A 22,234-nucleotide genomic window follows, 5' to 3' on the forward strand; every position below is an offset into this window, starting at 1 on the left:
ATCTCAACAGCTTTGTCACTAATCTTAAAATAAGACAAATTGTTGTAAACATCTGTGATGGCAGCTCATCATTTGTTAAGCAGCAGCACAAAAGGAACACAGAAAGAACGACCCGCTCCAACATGCATCCCCTCTAATACCACTCACTATTGCCAATCATTTGCTATATAAGATTGAATTTAATTTGACATATTGTTTTAGATTATAATACAGTATATTCTTAGGCTCATTGTCATACTGGAAAGGTGAAACCTTATAAATCACAATTTAGTAAACGTTTTTCAAAAATCTATACCCTTTGTCACCCCACACATGCGGGTGTTATTTTACCAAATAATTGACCAATTAGAAGTCTTGAAAATGGCTTGCTCCCTTTGATGATTCATTGTTTATGGTTGAACAAACATAATGTTTTGTGGGGTCTCCTGAAAAGTGACTATTTTGGAGGTACAAGGGTTCAGCTTGATGCCAGCGATTTAGTAGTTGCGGTTTAACGAGACAGGTTTGGCCCAATATACCGTACCTTATAACTAAAATAAATTGCATACATGTCCAGATCTCTATAATAAAGTTAAACACACAATTGTAGGACATGCAAAGCCTGTGCTATAAATAGCATGCCCTGATGCAGGTTTCTGACTTTAGGCATTGGAAAATGTGATGAGATTGCTTGAATGAAATCAAGTGTAAATGTTCATGCCTTTGCATAAGTGAAGGAGATTAAAACGAGCAATACAGGCTATGTAATAAAGAAGCTCCTTCCACACATTCTTTATGGAGCATTTACCTTTTGAACATGAACTGCTACAAAACTGAAAAGCTATTATGCCCGTGCAAATCTCTCCATAGGGTTGATATAGAAAAAGAGACTAAACAAACAAACAGAGGCTGAATGAAAAGAGTGTCTTGGTGTCTTTTTGGAGTGAAGCGTACTGAAACCAATGGAAGAAGATAGATGGAGAAGAAAGAAGATGGAAAGAGGTGATGGGAAGTGGTGCAGTCCCTGACTCCTATTGAAGACTAAGACCGGCCCTGGCAAGGAGGGATAAGAGGGAAATAATTATCCGGCTTGCTGAAGCATGACAGGCTCTTCTCGGGTCTGGAGAGACAGACTGAGCATTATGTCAAAGATTGGCCATGTCACTAGCAAAGATACCTCTTGACAGACAGCGGCGGCTTAAATTTTACGTGACGGTAGGAAAGCTAATGCAACTGGTGACTGCTACTCGCCTTGAAAAAGGCCCAGCAGAGATAGGTTGCACTTTTGGGGATGCTAAGGTTAAGCAATAGTTTGCTATTGCCATAGTGTCAGCAAGCTCAATTATTTTACTGTCTCCTACATGAGATTTCTTTACACAAACCCAATCAAAGGCCCTCACAACATCAACAAGTTAGATAATCTAAAGGCCTCTAAATGGTTTCAGCGATGGAAAGTCGCCTTGTATACATTTTTATATCACGCCCCCGTAAAGTGCTTTCCTAACAATGAAGAATAGTGACTACCTCCACTGATGGTATGGAGGGGTATTACTTCTCACGCATGTCGTGTTGTGATCGGTTTATTGAGGTGTGCATTTTGCAGACACAGTATTGATGTGATTTGAACCTCTTCAGGTTTGGTCAGTTGAGTCAATTTACACTATGTGCTGTGCCCATGATGATGTATGCTCCAATGCACTTGCAAGAACTATTTTTTATTTATTTAACAGGGACATTGCACAACAAATGTGCTGCACAGACCAGAAAAAGTTAGAAGCTAATTTTCATCTGTAGTCCCTGGTGAGAAGACAACAGGTCTGTACAATAAACTGAAAATATATTTTGTTTTTATATTTAAAATACACAATCAGGATGTTCTTCTTAACTGTAGCCAACTCACTGCATAATATGTTCTAATCATTAGGATATACTTTACTATGACGCATCTTTGTATAAGTCTATCTTTCTTTGTATCATGACATGACAAGTAGACATACTTGAACTATCTCACAAAGAGTGTTAATTTCAACAAGAATTTTTTATTTAATTTTAGTTATAGCATTTTGAGTAAAATGAATTAAAGTTTTAGTCATAATTTAGTAATCTGTTTGTATTTCAGTTTTAACCCAATTTTAGTCTACAAAAATAAAGAGCAATTTTAGTCAATGTTTTTCTTCAGCATCCATTTAAACTTTTATGCAGAAAATTTTAACACACCCATTCTTAACTAGTTTAACACGTAAGACAAATTTAACTCAACTCTGTCTTTATTAAACTTTGTTTCAATGAAACATGCTAAACTGACAATAATATGCCGTTTTAAGACTTGTAAAAAAGTGCTATTTGCCTGAGATTAATCTTACAGCTGCACATTAAATAAAAACATATTTGAACAATAAATAAAGTGCAGTGAACAGTTACTGAGTGGTTCTTTTCTCCCATCTGCGTTTCACTCCTTCTGATTGGATTTTGTGAATTTACGTCACTGTGTTGTTTTCGTTTCAGTCATTGACAAATTTATCAGTCAATTTAGTTTTTATCATCGTCTCAATGAATGCTTCGTATTTTAGCTTTCGTTTCATTTTTGTCTGAAAAAAAATGTGATGAAAAATATGCCGAAAAGTTTTCTGCGACAAAATCATCACTGCTCACAAAGAAATTCTGATTGATCACAAATTAATGGCAAACTGGTGGCTACTTAATTTCATCAATCGCTCACCCAACAGAGGTTGACATTAAACAATGTTTAAAACATGATCTGTTAAAAAAAAAAAAAAAAAAAGCTCTCCTTTGGATCTAACATTAGTGCTGACTTCACCGCTGTCTTATTTAAGTGGCCTCAATAAAAAATTCACCCAACCAGTCTTGACATCAATTTATTAACCAATAATAATTCACAATTGTCATAACATTTGTGAGCGAGCACATAATGGACTTGCAACTGTTAGTGTTGCTTACAGACATAAAGTAATTGAGAGGCGGCAAACATAACTGAGGAGCGACAGACTCTTGCAGGCAGCGGGAGGTTTGCCATGTCAGTGAGGGATGTAGTGCTGCTGCTCACCTCAGGCTATGAAGATGTCCCTGGCCTAAACACACATGCACATATTGAGCACACATATACACTACTTTGCGGCAGACTGGACAGAACAATTGGGAGTCGGGGTAGGACAGACATATTATTCATCTCCAGAGGGTGTCATGTCACTGCTGACAGGCAGACATAAATATTCGTCAACCCCTTCACTGCGGGTTAATGGTTGTCCATCAGGCAGCCGTGAGACATGTGAGGGGCCACATGGGCCTGGTGTAGACACATGCAATATGGACACCTTCACTGAAATACCAAGGTCACTTATGGAGATTGGAACAACTGATAGGTGGTAGGTAAGGTAGGTGAGAAAATTGCTTTAGAGAGCAAATAGTGAGGTTTTGTGTACCTCACCCTGAGCATATACTACACTGAAGCGATGCATAGTAATAACAAAATGGCACACATACTTAGGGAGCCAATATTCTCCGCTTTGTTCCTAATGTTGCATGCCTGACCCAAATTAATTTATTGTAATGTATGCACACAGAAGGTCAATTAACCAAATAATTCCAGTTCAGATTGTACCATGATCTCGGGAACCAATGAGCCACTGAAAGGGCAGATGGGTGTACTTTGCAAGGCAAATTATTGCCCCAACTTTTTTCTTTTGACACTCCCACAGCATTTGCATATCGATTTGCAGGCTATCCACCCGTTTTACTAACTGTGACGAACGGACAAGTACATAGTCACCTCATGCATTCAGTAAGGTCTAATCAAATTGAACAAATGACATTTGACGAATACTTAACAGAAGACATAAGCGGTTCGGAAAGTGGATGGATGGATTGTGACTAATTCCTCACTTCAAGGATTGTTCACAGGTACTATGTAAAACAAACATCATTTTCACCTCAAACTGAACAACATGTCTCACAGGATACACAAGTCTCAGGTGCTAGCTTTTCAAGCTGCTGATAATAGCCTAGTGTTAATGCCACATTTTGTCATCACTCACATACAGTGCAGAAAGCAGAGCAAATAAATAATACTAGATGGTGAAACTAAAAATACATACAACGTATCTCACCCGACCCATTTTCCTGGAAAGACAATTCAGAACAGTTCGACCTTTTGTTCATCGGACAATAACACATTTTTCACACATGCGTTGAAAGATTTCAAGTGCTTTTGCTAAATCTTGAAACCAAGGTTAAACCTTTTGGCCGTATTCCAAAAAGTACGTTTGACGTACACACAACATTGGTCATCCATCGCCTGATCATAACTAAACCACAGCAGTTATTAAAATATGTTTGAAGTTTGTTTTGTAGTTTGAAAATTGGATGAATAGACCTGCTTAAAATTATGCTTGCCAGCCTGTATATTATTGCTTGTTTTCAATCTGTGAATTCTGGGTGGCAAAATTGTCACATCTAGTATAGGCAAACAGGCACAATTCCTTTCTTTCCCCCAAAAATAAAAATGTGTATGTAGATATATTGGGCACACTTGTTTAATTACACAATACTGTTGGGTTAAATTCCCCATGTCGTTAAGTCCTGACACACTGAGGAATAGGTTTCCCTCATTTGTATATGAGGAGAATTTTTAGATGTCTTTAATGGGAGTAGTGTAACAAATGGCTCCAAATCTGACATTTTGCCCTGCAGACATTTGATGGAGCTCGAAAGAACAGAACAGCATCTCAATTACCCATTAAGGTTTTGCTCAGGTATTAGCAGGATCAGCGAGACCAATAAAAGCCTCAGGAGGGGAGAGAAAGACATTGAGTAGATCTCAGATCGATGGAGGTCTCATTGAGGAGCTTAGTTCATGTCACAAATGGCATACGAGATGGGAAAATAATGTGACCTTTGAACTGTAGGTGTAGCTTGAAGTTTTTATCCAGATTTTAGAACAGCAATTTCATTTCTCCTGGTGTCTTGTGCAAATTTTTCATCCTTAGACTAGGGCAGACTAGAAATCCATTTCACATGCCACGTCACCAACTATAACATTACCTTCGTGAGTGAGATATGGATCATTCCATTCCTACCTATTGAGCGTATGGGACCCAGAAGTAAGGAAAGGTTCTTCATGCATCATGCTTTTTAATATTCTTCACAGTCTTACAAATGTAAAAATATGCTAACCACAGTATAGTAAAACAATGAATTATGCATTTGTGCTTAACTAAGGAAGACACGGTGACAATCTTGACTTGGAAGGAATCAGAATTAGTGTGCATGTCTATGACAGGAGTCTATTCCCATTTACAGTACACACAACATACTTTGTTTGCAGTGCACATTCCCTTCTTCCACTTGTTTTTTCCCATGTGTGTGTCATGTGCACGGCTTTTGTAGATCGCAAAAGTTCATTTTCCAGTTCAGCGGATACCATTCATCACTGCCATCACTGACACTCTGTGGCATCAAAAGAAAACAGCAAAATGACGCCCCAAAACAACAATAATAATAATAAGACTTAAACAAAAAAACAGGGAGTAATTGCCGAAGTCTTTAATGACTTTGATTTTATTTTGTGCACATAGTTTGACTTAGTTGAGGGGTGCAGCAAGGGCTGCAAAAATACTTTATTATTATAATTTTTTAATCGTGATCATGATTTTAGCAGCCACAATTAAATTAACCTGATTGTTGGCAACATTAAAAATGGAACAATTTGATTTGATTCAATGGAATTACTATTCAGTTTGATTTGGTATGGCTGAGTTTGAGAGGGTCTGATGTAATGAGTTTCTTGTAATTTTACAATATAAGCAGTAGGCAACCGTACATGTGGAAATTTCTTTCAAAAATGTATCTTTCCAATGCAAGACAATTTGATACGTGTTGATATATTTTAAAGGTGGAATGATTAGATTTGTCTATTCGATGTCCTCACATCTTTTTAATCATAACAAACACAGATTCCTTCTGAACTGTTTTTTAGTTAGACCCCTAACTATAATAATGAGATGTCACTGTAGTCATGATATTGTGGTATTAAAACTGTCTGGATATTGTCAGTATATAAAATAATGAGTGAGCCGTTGTGCTTAAAATTTAGTTTTGGGTCGGCTATACGCAGGCACGTTTCTTAGCCTGGTTGCTACAGCGCTCTTTCTACTTCCTTGTTGCAGTATACAAGCACCTGATTGTTCTTGAGTGTGGAAGTTAATGTATGTGGACAAAAGAATGCGACTGCTGTAACTGGGTTGTATAAGGGGTGTACATGAATCATCACAAGTAATAATAATTAAACTGCGACTGAATTTTAAATTGCACCAAAATTACTCGATCATGGTTGACTAATTGAACCACGCACAGCGCGCTACAGTTCCGTCATGTCCGGCGGCCTCGCTTGGTGTGCGGCGAGGTGGCCCTTACTTGTATTCCATATTGCAATGCTTTCAAAATTACCTCACTTCTCTTGAATGCATGTACACTAGGAACATATGCAGAGCACATCAGTCACATCCTTTATATTCTGCCTGCCAAAGTGGTAAAACTTCCATTAAATAAGTTTCACAGGCCATAAACCCCAAGCTCCTCTGTGTTGCCCATTGCTGATTTCAGTAAGCCATGAAAGGGTGGCACACTTGCCTCCCCTCCACTCACCTCTGCTCATGGTCTTTTTAAGTTCCTTAGAAATAGAGAGAGACACTCCCATCTTAACACTCTATCAAGCCACTGCCCCATATACCAGTCAACAACAGATGGCTTGGATTTGCTGTTTGTATGTGAGTGTGCAACTATGCATGTGTGTCAGTGACAGCAAATGGAAGTCTTCTCCTGCAAGATGAGCTCCAGTGATTACAGGTTGAGACAGTTTTCTAATTATTCTGTCAACCATCAATCCTGTGGGCTGATGCAGGCCATCCTGTGCCCTGATGGACAATGTAATCACTGTGAGAACCCCAGACTCGCAACACTGAGCTCTCTTTTCCTCCAGTTTTCCTGACTTGTGAACATAGCGGCTATCTTTAATCTCTGTCCTTATCTTTCTAGTCAGCTCTCACTTAGGCAGGATTTACACTGTACGTCCAAGTGCCTTGTTCAAGTTTAATTCCCATATCTGATCTTTTTTGGCTGTTTGTTTACGTGTACTTGTACAAGTGACATACTAGACAAGACCGACAAGCAAAAACTAAACAATAATGAATAAATAAATCATTATATTAAATACCGTTTAGTTGACCTGGGCCATTGATTTAAAATGAGGGCAACCTCCACATTATTCCACTTGCTGCCTTTGGCATTTATGTTGTTTAATGTTCAACACAGCTCTATTAAAACATACTTAGACAATAGTTAATGGTCTACATCTTCACTGTAGTAGTTTATGCAATATTTACAGCTTGTGCTTTTAAAAGTGTTTATTGGCATTGACTGAGCAGATGTGACCGTGTATAGATCAGCGATCTACAGTATGTCGATGTTGTCTCGTTCGCATTAACAAGGTGTATCCGATCTGTACGTGTACGATGCTGTCACATTGACAAATATCCGATATGCATCAGATTTTCATCTACGTTTCCAAGAGGCCTGATTACAAGATGATTATAATGGATTTCGAGCATAATCTTCTCTCTTTTTTGTTACTGTCATGTATATCCGAATTGTACTTGTGTTTCATGTCTTTGTCACAGTTGTTTGTTATTGCAATACTAGACTAGTGTAACTACTATTTTAGCTCTTACAATTTGTTGTGTTTTTACATACTTGGCCAATAAAGAGGATTCTGATTCTGAATTGTTCCATTCCAGACATATTTGCTCTGTGTAAGTGGTACCCTTATCTGTATTCTTGACAAGTTTGCCATTTCTGATACTTCAACTGATACAGTAAACTGCATAATAACACAGAAACCCAAATCAACGAAAGAAAGTGTGGGAGAAAAGAACAGGAAAGTGCTGTTGTGGTTACACACTGAAAGATGATCACAGATGGTATCTTGCCACTTAACGGGGACTTTGGATATTAAAATGAGCTGCTTAATATGCAAGTAGTTTTGATTAAATGCATTAGTAGATGTTCTGTACACAACTAAACAATGTATTTCTGAACATATGATTATATTTTAAAATCTAGTTCCTACAACCATTTTTGTCTATACTATCGGAAGTACAAAAACAACCTGCCAGCCTCCCTCCCACACTATGGACACAATGGAGTTGTTTAGTAATTTAAACCTACAACTTCTGTTTTGGCTATAACCCTCAGAGGTTGGCATTCCGTCAATACAATCCATTTTTTTGCCGATAAGGCATGATAAGAAACCTTGAAAAAATAAAGAGAAAACAAAAAACAAAAAAAAAACGAACCAAGAATTGACCCAGAAGTGGGTTTTCGTCCGGGTCAGTACCAATGGACCTTCACAGACTGTCAATTACGGATGCCCGTTTCGACGAATGACGGGAGCATTGATGGATGCCCACTTTTCTGACGCACCGCAGTCACCGACCCACTCTTTTTCTGCTGCACTAAACAAATAAATGCATATTTACCAGGTATGTACACTTCTTTGCACACCATTTTCCAAGTCTTCTCTCATCTGGCTCTGTCCCAATATTGATAGCTGGCCGCTCGGGTGTCTACAAACCGTGATGATGTTTTCCTCTTTTTGTAAATTCCTCTTTAGTGCTACGTTTTTGCAAGCAGTAGTTTAGTGCTCAGTTTGTTTATTTTAATTCAGGCACATTGTTAGATAGCTAAGGAGTCCTTCAGGACACCATTTGATGTCAGACAGGTTATTGATCAGCTAAGGGGGTCCTAAAAAAGAGAAAGTATTGAGTACGTTGGCCGTGCAGTATTCCCGGTAGTTACGACTGTGTGCACATACTATATGTGGCGACATTAGTGAGGAAAAGAATAGTAACATAACAAACAACGTCAAGCGGAAAATAGTGGTTGACAAGCTTTACATTACTTTACATTAGGGTGAGAAGGGACTCAGAGTCGAGCCGCTGCTCCTCCGCATTGAGAGGAACCAGTTGAGGTGGTTCGGGCATCTGTTTCGGATGCCTCCTGGAGAAGTGTTCCGGGAATGTCCCACCGGCGAGAGGCCCCGGGGAAAACCCAGGATACGCTGGGGAGACTATGTCTCTTGGCTGGCCTGGGAACGCCTTGGGATCCCGCCGGAGGAGCTGGCTAAAGTGGCCGAGGAGAGGGAAGTCTGGGCTTCCCTGCTAAAACTGCTGCCCCCGTGACCCGACCCCAGATTAAGCGGTAGGTAATGGATAGATGGACAAACTTTAATTTTTTTTTATTTAGCGCGACAGAAGCGTGCTTAAAATAACGTTGACGGATTAACGATTACTGTTTGGTTTGTCTTAAAATATTGTAGACTGTAGATGTAGATGACAGAAGGGCGTCCCTAATGTTGACGATTGCCAAATGACGGACACTCATAATTCATTGTCGCACCCACCTCTGACAATCCTTTAATTTTAAATTGTGCAAAAATGGTGTCAGAAAAAAAAAAACTACAGTGCATAACTATGTGACAATGTTCGGTTTATCCAGTACAAATCTCTTGACTATCTGCAGCCTCATCTGGCAGGAGTAGATACTGTCTGCGATAACTACTTAACTAAGGCATTCTGCATTGTCTCTCCTGCTTTCTGAACATGGCAGATTGCTCTAGCATCAGATTGTCACATCAGTCCAGACAGCGAACAAGGATCGCGCCGGCTGATACTGATTCTTTCTTCTGGCTGTCGCTTATCAGACTGCAGGGACAATAATGTATGGATGAAGGAACTGTTTAGCAACATGATGCTCTCCATAGACATCATAATACAATACAGGCCTGAGAATCTGCAGTGAGCTACTGAGCTATATTAACTTGAGTGTTGCGTCTGTGCAGTTCATATTACCTTCTATCTAAGACCCAGAACATAAAAACAAAAAGGCAGTGGTACATTTCTTTGCAGATATCAGGCGGCCAATGTTGCAAGTGAGGCTCATCATCTCGCCATTATGCTAGATAATATAGACATAGGAGAATCACAGATGAGAGTAGTATTGAATCAGGCCTGGAAAATTCAATTACACTGACAATAATCTCTTGCTCTACTTTGGCTGTCATGTCTTACAAAGCAACAAACACCTACAACATGGACAGAGGGAAAGTGAGGTCAATGGGACATGGAAACTCATTTTAAGTACACCAAGCATATACAGTAGTTGGCAGTTATCATCTGCATTAAGTACATAAACAATGAACAATCCTTTTTGGTTAACAATATTGTTGCCAAGATTAGTCGACAACTCACAATTACATTGATGATCAAAATCCGCAATTAATGTAATGATCAAAATCATCCTTTATTTTTCCAGAACCTTCGATTCTGTAACTGCCTTTTTGCCCTTTAACACATACACAATAGCAGTAATACGGGTAAGCCCTGATATCAACAGAATAAACATGGTTATCCGTCAGAAACGGACCAAGAACGTTTTTGAGCATTTACCCAAAATACTAAATAAGAATATGATGCAAAAACCTGCAAGGCACAACTTGCATTTCAAGGTAGCACGACCGTGATGAGCATGCATTTAAAGACAAGTTCATGCTCCCATCGAAGGCAATGCATGCAGTGCACATTGAAAATAAATTAGAACTTGCTCATTTCTCAATTGACTTTCATTATGTGTTTTTTTGTAAACATCAAAGCATGTGCTATTTATACAGAACATTTGAAAGAAGAGTCCAAAAAGTTCTTACCAAAATGTGCAGGCATCCTTGCTATTTTGTTTTTTGCCATCCCCAAACACTTTGCATAGTACGTAGGTTGTGGTTCCATTTTAAGTCAACTTAACATTAACAAATACAAATATTGAAGGCCAGACTATCACCTTCAATTTATCTGGTACTGTCATACTGTATAATAACATCATAAAACATGTCTGGCATGCTGGTACAAGCTCCAACGCTTACTAAAAGTTTAATGTACTATTATTTTTATTGTCTTTATTATTAGCAGAAAATCTGAAAGATGTGTGCCATGCTTGTGGCGGTATATTAAAAAAGACTTCAGGTTGTAATCAATTAGTGTTAAAGGTGCATTAACAAAGTAATGTGCAAAAGCATACTTATATACAGTATACATAGCTTACAGACGTAAATGTGTGTTCTTAGTTAATTTTTTTACATTAGCTAGCAAAAAACATGTTTCACATTGTTATTAATACGTGTTGCATGCATAATTTTGAGGAAAAAGATGAATTTATTCCATTTTGGAACAAGGCTGCAACATAAGTGAAGTTGCATATAATCATCAACTGTTTGCCTTACTGAAATATGGGTTGTTGGAAAATTACTCTCTTACTCTAAAGACTGTGTTCTGTGAATTGAATGACTCACACTGTGTTAACAAGGTGCCCTTCAACCACCTCAAACCAAAAAGGCATATGTTTTTTTTAATTAAGACTTCATTGTGTTAATTTACAGGGTGCTCATATTTTACTCTGCTAATTAATTTGCAGCACCATTTAATTGCTCTCATGGTAATTAACTTGAGGCAGACCTAACCTCAACAAATGGCTTCAAAATATAACATAATAGCTCAGGAAGACAAACAAGGATATAGTAGTGTCAACTGTGTTAGTAGATGGCTCATGGATGATCTCATCAAGGTGGTATTTGAGTGGCTTCACAATCTCATTGCATGTGAACACATAAGCGCCAGGGGGGCGTGAAATGAGGGAGATCTAAGAGCCACACTACTCCTGGATTGTTTTTCAGTTCTAGATACAGTAAATTCTGGACTGTAAGCCGCTACTTTTTTCATTTGCATTTAACCCTGCGGCTAATACAAAGGTGCGGCTTATCCATCAGATCACAAGGGGGCGCACTATAAAGAAAGCGCAAGAGCATCAGGCAGAGCTAAACAAACCAAGTGAGCCCAAATACAATAGGAGCGGCAGAACGAGAGTGAGACAATTTGCGCCCTTATTACGGAAAAGAAAGTAGCGGGAACCACCGGTGCGGTAACATTAGAACACCTGCGGCTTACAGTCAGGTGCGGCTTATATGTGTAACAAACTCGAGTATTCCCCGAATTTAGCTAGCACGGCTTATAGTCAGGAGCGCCTTATAGTCCAGAAATTACTGTGGGAATAAGTGTAATTAAAACCCTCCTCGATGTGTCGTCCAATACCCGTAAGCCATATTATTGAAGAGCTCATCTATGGGGTGCAGAAGAGCAGTTTTATAGTTTTGGTTACACACGAAACATAAAACTGCCGTTGAAATGTTGAAACAGAGATGGGATTTATGTGACAAACTGGCATCTCTGTGAAATGATACACAACATCTGGTTTCTGGTGACAAACTGGCAACTCTGTGAAATGATACACAAGATCTGGTTTCTCTAAAACAGTCTTTCCTCTGACCTCTTTAAGGTCTTTTCACACTGCACTTGGTCAGTGTGAAGCGTCAATTACAAACAGGCCCCTCACTACATTCACAATTAATGGTTTTGTCAATGGCATGCCGTACGCTGCAGTTGGTTAGTCCACACGCGTGGGTGTTTTACAAATTATCGCTCAATTTAAGGACACCAGCGATATGTACTTTACATAGGGCTGTCACGATCAAATACTTTTAGAATCAATTATTCTATCAATTATTCCAACGATTAATCGAATAAACATTTAATGTTTTAGTCTGCATAAAAGTTTATTTAAAAAAATACATCTTTTTTTTGCGATTACCGGTACTTGTTTACAAAATGTTTATCTGGTATGGTTGAGTGGGGAAAAAAACAAGAAAAAAAACTACATCATTTAAGCAATATAACTGATGGATTCATGTTGTATTAACCAACCATTCTGAAATGGTTTCAGATATTGATTTGGCCATCCCCCCAAAGAAAGAAGTAAAGCAGATGATTGATTTAGATTTTTTTTAAAAAGATGAGAATTCTGCTTTCATGAAGTATTACAGACATCAGAGAATGATTACTTTTGAGAGGCTGAAATGATGATGATTTTAAGTTAAACAATTGCTCTAAATGATTACACGATTAGTAAAACAGTATTAGTTTGATAATTGATTCGTTTATTTATATATATTAGATTAATCAATTAATTTTGACACCTATAACTTCAATAATAATGTAATAGAAAAAAAAAACTAACCCTGCCTAACCCCGACCCTTTATACGCCTGTTCTATGAAGACAAGTTCATCCATAAAAATAATTTTATAAAAAACAGAACAGAGAATCATGGCTTTTATCGGAATACATAAAATATCTGGAGGTAAGTAAGTATCTTGCGATATTGCAAAGACATTGACTGCAGTGAATTTTAATTTGTTCCCTTGGCATCTCATAGTTAGCAGTGGGATGTAAAATGGATGCAAATAGATGCAAGAACTTGCTTCATTGCAGCAACTGACAACCTAAGAAGTAACATCAAATCCAAAATGATATTTGCAATCAAACCATCAAGTACTTAAAACTGTGCAGTACACTATTTTTTTCCCCATTTGATAGGAAATCAATCACAACTTCCAATGCCATTCTGGCTGCTCGACTACATAATGTTACTCAGTCACAAGCATCTCTCTCCCCCAGTGGATCTGAAGGCCCAATTAGATAACGGAGTGGCGCCCCTTGTCCGAGCACTGTGAAGCAGATGCTGCAATGACAAAACACTCCTGGCAGCAATAAGAGAATAGTGTGCAGAGCTCAATTAGCTGCCGCTCCAATTCCGGATTCTGTATCGATTTCCCACAAATAAGGAACGCCGGACAGGGGAACACTCAATCAGACATGCCGTTGGGACCTGTCTGTTGGTGTGTGAGAATCCACAGGGACAAATTGCACAAGGTGACAGGATGCAGACAATGTATTAGCAGCCCATTGTCTTCATACATACTGAAGAGTATGTAATACAGCTGTCTAATGATGCATAGAAACGGATAGAACTGTTTTGAAACATAAAGGCACTATACTAACCCTTACGCTATGGCGGAGACAGAAAAGTCAAAGGTTCTCTGAGGGGCAAATCAGTCTGACAAGTCTTCAGTTCCCTTGTGCATTTCTAGGCAATCCCCTCACTTCTTCAAATTAACCTTCAAAAGACAAATGTGGGCCTGAATGTGTGGCAACCCTATTAACTCTTTGACTGCCAGACGTTTTCAGAAAAGGGATGCCGTGGGTGCCAGCCGATTTAAGCATTTTGACTGATCTTTCAAGGTCCACAGAAAGTTTTGTGTTTGGACTATGGAAACACACATACTACCAAATGAAAGATTGGACTCTCATCTTTCATCAGAAACAAAAGTTTGTTTCTACCTTATTCCGTTTTTCAGTAATCATCAATAGAAAATGGTTAGTTTCACCCAAATGCTCTGTTTTGAAAAAACCCTGAGAAATCAAGCTTTTTGTGAAACGATATTATTTCATGCACTCTAGTGAATTTGACACCTTTTTTTCCATGAATGATGCCACAAACACCTAAACAGTGCTTTACTTCTGTAAAACACTACCACCAACAATGAAAAAGTGTTTTTTTGATAGCAAAATACGTTTATTTACATTCAACAGTGTAACAATTTGACAAAACAATTTGGCAAACTATTTACAAATGTGTGCAACCGTGGTACTATTTACAATTGTGTGGATGTTTCAAATACAGTTTTTCTTTTTGTAACACTCCCCTGCGTGCAAGGCGACGCAGCAGGATTTGCACAACAGATTAGTTTCACTGCAATGGCCCCTTAGCGTGCAGACGCTACACTTTCTTGCTGGCTTTTTTTTCCGGGGAATAGCAAGTATATACTGCAGTGTGTGTTTGGCCATGTTGCCATCAAGTCTACTCTCAGATCATGATACGGTGACGTTACGGTGGTGTTACGTCTGGCTTCCTCATGTCCTTCTGTTCCTATACCGGGTGGTAAGAGATGTTCTGATCCATCGTATCCACTCCATTCATGGTGGCATCGTAGTCCAGAACCAGTGTCTTCTCTGTGTTCAGACTGTACCCACTCCTCCGATGAATATGCATTGGACTCGTCGTCCGATTGAACGTCCGCCTGAGCGTGCTCGGTTGTGCTCCGCGTTTTCCGGCGTTAGCATCGCTAGCCGGTGAGGCTTTATGACGTGATCATAGCCGCCGCGTCAACGCTTCCAACTTCGGCGTCAACCTCGGAGTCACCATCATCATCATCGTCGTTATCAATGTGCTCTTTAGCATTGGTCGATGCTTTTCGTCTTTGAAAAAAATGCTCAAGCGTGAGCTGCTTGCAACCGGTCGCCATTATGGCTTCCTCAGCCATTGTCCCATCAACACTCTAGCTCCGCCTCACGTCTTCTACTGACGCCTACCCAATCTTGTCCAAAGAGAGTCATCGCTGCCATCTAGGGGCCAAAAATACGCATTATACTAACTAGATCTGCTTGATTTTCAGCACAGCTGGCCAAGGCTTTCCTCCACCCGTTCCCCCCACCCAAAAAAAAAAAACTTGGTGAACGTCTTTTAACGTCTTTGGCGCTCCTCCGTAGGATTTTACTAAACGTTATTTAACATTTTTGGCAGTCAAAGAGTTAATACTTTTCTCCATCCTTCCAGAATATGAAGCAAAGTGTACCATATTATTTATCTGTATTTTCTGAAAAGGGGGTTCAAGAAATTGGCAAATAGAATGGCTTTATTTTATATAGTGATTGAAAACATGTTTGTTGTGGAAATTTTAACTCTTTTTTTGTGGGGTGTGTGTGTGTGTGTGTGTGTGTGTGTGTGTGTGTTGGGGGTGGGGGTTGTTTTAGTAGCAGATTTTTGCCACTTGCAGCAGCGCTCTGTATCTGTCCCTCATAGATCGAGGCGTAAAACAGTACACTAAAGTAGTATAATCTTGTTGACAGAGTAGTGGTCCAGCACAAAAGAATGTGGGTTTCAAAGGACCATACAACCTATTAATTGCTTCTTGCATGGTCTATGAATGCTTGAAAGGATTTTTTTCCAAATTATTTCAGTTGATGGGTTCCATATGTTGTTTGTACAAATTGTGCAGTAAATATTAATAGGCTAAATTAAGATGTCAGATTATTTTAACTGGTTACAAAAGCAGCTCAAAGTGTCATAAATTACATAACTCACAAATGACTAGCTACGGCTTGGGCTACAAGCAGCGATGTCACCACCCGACAGCCGGCCTGACACTACCAAAGTGTGATTGGCAGCTAGTGCAGATCATTTCTCGAAATTTACAAGCATTTTTGTTTGTTGTTTTTTTTAGAAAAAAAGAATCACACATCATCATGCAACACCATTATACAAAGATTTACAGAAAAGACAAAAGGAAACTGCTTTGATGTCACTTGTGCGACTAAGCAAGACATGCTATTAAACAACAATGGCGAAAACAGCTCTGCTATATTTATATTTATGGCACATAAATGGCCCACCCAGTACAGAGAATGGAGTGAAATACTGTAGAGCTGCAACCACAACTACGCTAAAGCAACAGGGTGAAATAGTGACAGATCGACCGAAGCCCTTGTGCAAAACACAGCAAGATAGAGAACACATGTTGTGAGTTACTTCCTAAGGTGCGCAAATAAATGTCCATGGCCTCGCTTGCATTTACACCATCGCTGAGTGGAAACTGAACCCACGTTGTCTGCACCAAAGCAGGGATAATGTACCTCTACCCGTACAATTCAATTCATGTATTTTTACCATACTGTATATCTTTTTATGTATCAGCCTCAGACACGGTCATTGGCTCTGGGAATCGCTCGCTGTCTGAACCAATAATACATTTGGCATACATCTATTGTCACTTAAAATGATGATTATAATTTACTTGATTTTAAATAGTTATTACTCTGATTTGCCCTTCTTATGCACTGTTTCTTGACAATGGGGGCAGTTGATGTCCACCCAACATGCTATGTTTGCTTTACTATGGCTAAACAACTGCATTTGAATTATTACCTTGTTTGTGATACATACAGTAATACAATGTATTGAGTGTGTGTTGATATGTAGCCATATACAGTAGTGAAGAATTATAGCCTCCTTAATACAAGGCCATCTAGCTTTAGCCTGCAACATACACTTTGCATATATATGTGAATTCAAATGTACCAAATGTTTCCCATAATACAAAAAGAATCCTGACCAGTCACAAGAGGAGCATTTTAATGCACTGTAAGCAAATCTGCAGAAAAACATTGGATGAAGTAGAACTTCTCGCTTGTAATGGCTAACCAATGCAATGACTTTGTCGCAATAGGTGGAAAATAAGAAAATAAATGAATCACAAAGACAGCTCATTCTCCTTTACGCACACAAACCCACACACTGTCACTATGGTAGATCGTTGGCCAGACTTAATACATGCCCCCTCCATGGCCAGCCCCATATTTGGTTCTTGTCTAATATTCTGCACCCAGGGAATGAACTCAATTATTGTGGTATGTTGTTTTATCCTCTTTTCTTCGATTCTTGTTGGCTGGCATTTCTTGTGTTTACAACACAGGGGACCAGGCATCTCCCACAGGCCCTCCGCTTCAGGCGCAGTGGTGATTTCTACTTCTAAAAAAGCCTGCTTGTGATTAAAAGTTGCCGTGTTCCCATTGTATAATATGTGTGGGGTCTGACAGACAAGATAAGCATTCACGCTCCATGTGTGATTGAGGTACGTGGTTTCCATTGCAAGCTTTTCCTTGTAATGTTATAAAGTAAGTACATTTGACGGCGATAGGCTGAGGCGACGCAATGTGTGTCCTCAAATTTACCGACTGGAGCGAATGTGCTAGCCTCCACTCGCGTCACCTCAAACATGTCAATCGTGCCACCCGGCACTGATTCATAGTCAGCTATCGTGAACTGCAATGACTTTACAGTACATGTCATCACATTCCAACAATAGTTAAATTTCTGTTTGGTCTGACCGTAGCATAATTCACCTGGTTCTATGTGCAGCTATTACTTAAGGTTGAAAGCTGAGGCAGGATTTAGCTAGCAGGTACGTAAATAAAGGCTACGATGAAAAAAGAAAAAAAAAACAATAACACAGAGAGGCCAAGAAAGAACAAGGAGCAATGGAGCGAAATGAAAATTAAGGTAAATAGTTGGTGGAAGACGCAGTAAGGCATAATCTCTAAATCTCTAGTATGATTTACCATGTAAATGCTAAAAAAAAAAAACACTCTTGGAGAGAAAATCGGTTTGAAAGACAGCAATCATACTACGCTCCATGTGAGGGGCGAGATAAGACATATGAGCTCAAGTTCAAGAGAGTCACTCCAACACTGGAAAAAGCCAAAAGGATCGCATATGAGATGATGAAAAGGTACTGATGTATGATGAGCAAAAAAAATGACAGTCATTGAATAGAAGCTGGAATGCTAGGTAGACATGCCTAATGATCCTACACAAGTGGAAAGACAGTGAACGTCAGAGCAAATAATTATTCTGAACAGACAGTCTAAAAAGAGTACTGTGATTAATATTTCATTAAACAGCATCATTAATCAACTTAAGTGGGGGCGCCATGTTGGGCGAAATTATTATCAGCCGCAGACACGAAGACGGGAAGTGACGACAAAAAGCCAGTGGAGAGTTTCCTGCTATCTCAGTGCTCCATTGAACTGTTGGCTGACAAATTGCAGAGAGTGACAGATTTTGCAAGTGCTATACTACTGGTCTGTTCCCACGCCGTCTGCTATTTTTACACATGATTAACCAATTTAAAGTGTTGAGAATAGCTTGAGAACAAATCTATTATAGCTCTTGAACGCTCCACAGTCTTTTTGAAAATGCCGCCGCTTCCCTCACTTTGCGAGGAACCATAGGCATGATCTCACCTCACGATTGAGTCTGGATGTTTTTTTTAAGACAATAACGAGTCAAAGTAGTTAGGTTTGATACAGTTGAGCAAGCCAGTTTTGTTAAAAAAAAATGGACAGCTTTGATGCTTAGGTAGGGAAGTGGAAACGTTCTCAGCGACCATGGTAAGTGTGTCCAGTTTTATTTCCAAATATAAAATTGCTTATCGTTTTATTTAGTGCATCACCCATGGCTCTAAGGCCTATGAAAAAAAGTTGACCAGCCGTGTGAGCAGTGAGTGGCTGGCCATCATGAGCTAGCAACATAATATATAATTGTAATCAACGACAGCATAATTAGTGATTTAAGAGATCATTACATATTAAACTTTTCCCCCATACACTTTCAATGGGACTTTTTCCAAAGTCCCACTTTCCACACCCACTTTCATACATACAACTTCATACCATTGCGCAGTGGCGCACTAGGTTAAGTGCTTTGTTCAGTAACCAGGAGGTCGGGGGTTCAAATCCCACCTCCGACTGTACTTTGCAAATGTATCCATGGCAATTATGCTAAGTGATTACATGCTAACCAACTGATATCTTATCAGGAAATGCATTAAAATTTCACTGAAATGGTTAAAACACAAGTGTCACAATTGCTTTAAGCATCAGATGTCACTTTTTGATAAAAATGTATATATATATATATTTATATAAAAATTAAAAGACATGACTTTGAACCAGACATGTTAGGTCAGTGGTTACACTATTTGCCTGCCATACAGAGGACCTGGATTCAAACCCCTGGATGGACAACTCTTTAGTACAAATGCAATATTCAGTACTCGTCAAATTATTTTACATCCAATACTTTTGATGACTTCAGTGACAACTGCAAATCCTCTGTAGCTCAATGGGTAGGCTACTAAAGTGGACCTGTGATCTGTAAATAGTAGGTGAGGTTTCAAATCCCACCTTAGACTGGTTGCATTTAAACTTTTCTCTTTTCATTTATAATTAATCTACAATTACACATTTGTATTTTTCACAGAATTTAGCTTTCATTATCATTTGTTTAACACAAATATTTAATGCATTCCATTTAATGTTTATTGACACATTCACTCTGGCGTTCGGCAAGACATCCCTCAATGACATTTCACAACACTTCAATGATGACAGCAAGTCCTCTGTAGCTCAATGGGTAGGCTACTAAAGCGGAGCAGTGAGCAGTAAACAGGAGGCGACCGTTCAAATCCAACCTTAGACTGGCTCAATACAACTTTTGTTTTTTCATTTATAATTCATCTACAATTGATCATTTGTAATTTTCACACAATTTATCTTTCATTATCATTCGTTTAACACAGGTTATATTTAATGCATTCAATTTAATGTTCAATGTAACATTCACTACTATTACTAGTAATTAGTAGTTACCAGTACTACTACTAGTACTAATACTAGTAATTACTAGTAATAGTACTAGTAGCATTCCTAGTAACTTACTAGTTAATACTACTACTACTACTACTACTATTACTAGCAATTACTAGTTAATACTACTACTACTATTACTAATACTAGTAGTAGTAATTACTAGTTAATTACTTTGTAATTTTCACATAAGTTATCCTTCATTCAGCTTTCAGCCTTCCCATGCTATTTCTGCAGAAATTGCACAGTTTATTAAGAAAACTATACAGATTCAGTAAATATTTAACAACAAGCTACATATCTTCGCTGTGAGCTGGATTTCTCACAGCTTTAAAATAACATCTTGCTTGAGATACCAAACTCCACATTTTTGTGCACCAACAAGTCACATACTCGCAAATTCACACTCTTGCGGTAGTTAAAAACACTTAAAAATGGCAGCCCCCGTAAGTGATGTTTAAACATCTTTTTCCAGGATAAAAACTTAATACTTAAATGCTTCATTGATTCTATTTAACATCAATTGATGAAGAAGATCTATCAATCCTTGCACATTTTATATTTTCACATCTTGGTTTTGGTTTAAATACAGACCAATACCAATTATTAGTAGTCATGGAGGAAAATAACCGTTATTTTGAGATAATATTAATTTTCAGAAAAAGGGAAAATATTTTTGGGGTGTCAAAATAAAAAGATAAGAAAATAAAAAATGAAAGAATACAAATTCCAACTCTATACTTCATTGAAATGTCTGAATGAATGTTTATTGAACAACTTTTGAGATTTTCAAAATATTGATTTTTCTTTATTATTATTTTAATTATTTTAGACAACAGACATCTTTGTTTTAAATTTAAAAAAAATAAGTTCAGGGAGCTCCCACAGTCACCAGTATGCCTTACAAAAATAATAACGTAAGTAAATACTACAGCTCCCTATATTGTTCTACAGTAAATAAATTTAGTCAACAGCATCTCTTATAAAGTTAACTGAACTAGTTCCCTGAGAATAACACAGCTTTAAATTGATCTTTTATCAGTCATCAGATTATTTTTTTAAGGCCGATACAAATATTTGTCAAAATGTCAAATATTGGCGCAGACAATCAGTCAACCCGATAATCTCCCTATCCCTAGTTAAGTTCCCTTTTCCGTGTTGGAATTTTAAACCACATCTCAGGATCTGACTATGTTTGCTGTTCTTGAGAAATGTCATTATTTACTCAAGCCTATAACATTTCAGAAAACAGCCTTCAGCCCTGAGAACAAAATGGATCTTGAGTTGGACAAAACAGCCATCTGTCACTTTCTTTACTGCAACGGCACAAGGCAATAAAAGGCTTATTTGGTATTTTCTGCCTTCACCAGCATCTTGCCTACAGGTGACGTGAAGTAAACCTCTATGCATTCAGAAATTTTGTCCACAAACATTCCTCCTATATGCGGCCATGGGGAGAGTTGTGCAATATATCGTTGTTTGGAAAACAAATCTGTCTGCTTTAAACATACTAGAGGCCCAAACACAAAGCTGAATGGTCTGTTGCTGACCCAAGATACAGAAACCTGTTACAGGATTACTTGGCAAAACACACACACACAAAATGATATTTTCTCCTCACAATACTTCTAAACATGTTTTCCCAGGTTGCCTTCCTATACAGCAAGGCAATTGTCTCAGCATTTCTGCCTCCATTTTCTTTCAGGAAGAAATAATGGTTAAGGCAATAAATGCGCTAATGGCAGATAGAAGTGTGCAGAGACAGAAAAGGGCCTTTGTCATCTCAGGCCCAATGCCTGCTATTCAGTGCCAGCAGTGCACTTATGTCACTTCCATTCCTCTCAACACAATGAGTTTGAGACATCAAAGCCAGTGACACAGTGGGGAGAATGGGGGAGATTGAAAAGAGGTAAGACGTGTGTGAAACAGAGGAAGCGATTAAAAAAGACCACCACATAATATCTGTATTTGTAGAAATGT

General features: G+C 38.5%; 1 protein-coding gene across 2 annotated transcripts in view; it reads right to left on the reverse strand.

The window, feature by feature from the left end:
• Window positions 1-22,234, reverse strand: part of suclg2 (succinate-CoA ligase GDP-forming subunit beta) — an 81,220-nt gene that overhangs the window by 17,116 nt on the left and 41,870 nt on the right. The gene's annotated exons all lie outside the window — the stretch shown is intronic.

This window comes from Vanacampus margaritifer, chromosome 8 (assembly GCF_051991255.1).
Source record: "Vanacampus margaritifer isolate UIUO_Vmar chromosome 8, RoL_Vmar_1.0, whole genome shotgun sequence".
Lineage (NCBI taxonomy): Eukaryota > Metazoa > Chordata > Actinopteri > Syngnathiformes > Syngnathidae > Vanacampus > Vanacampus margaritifer.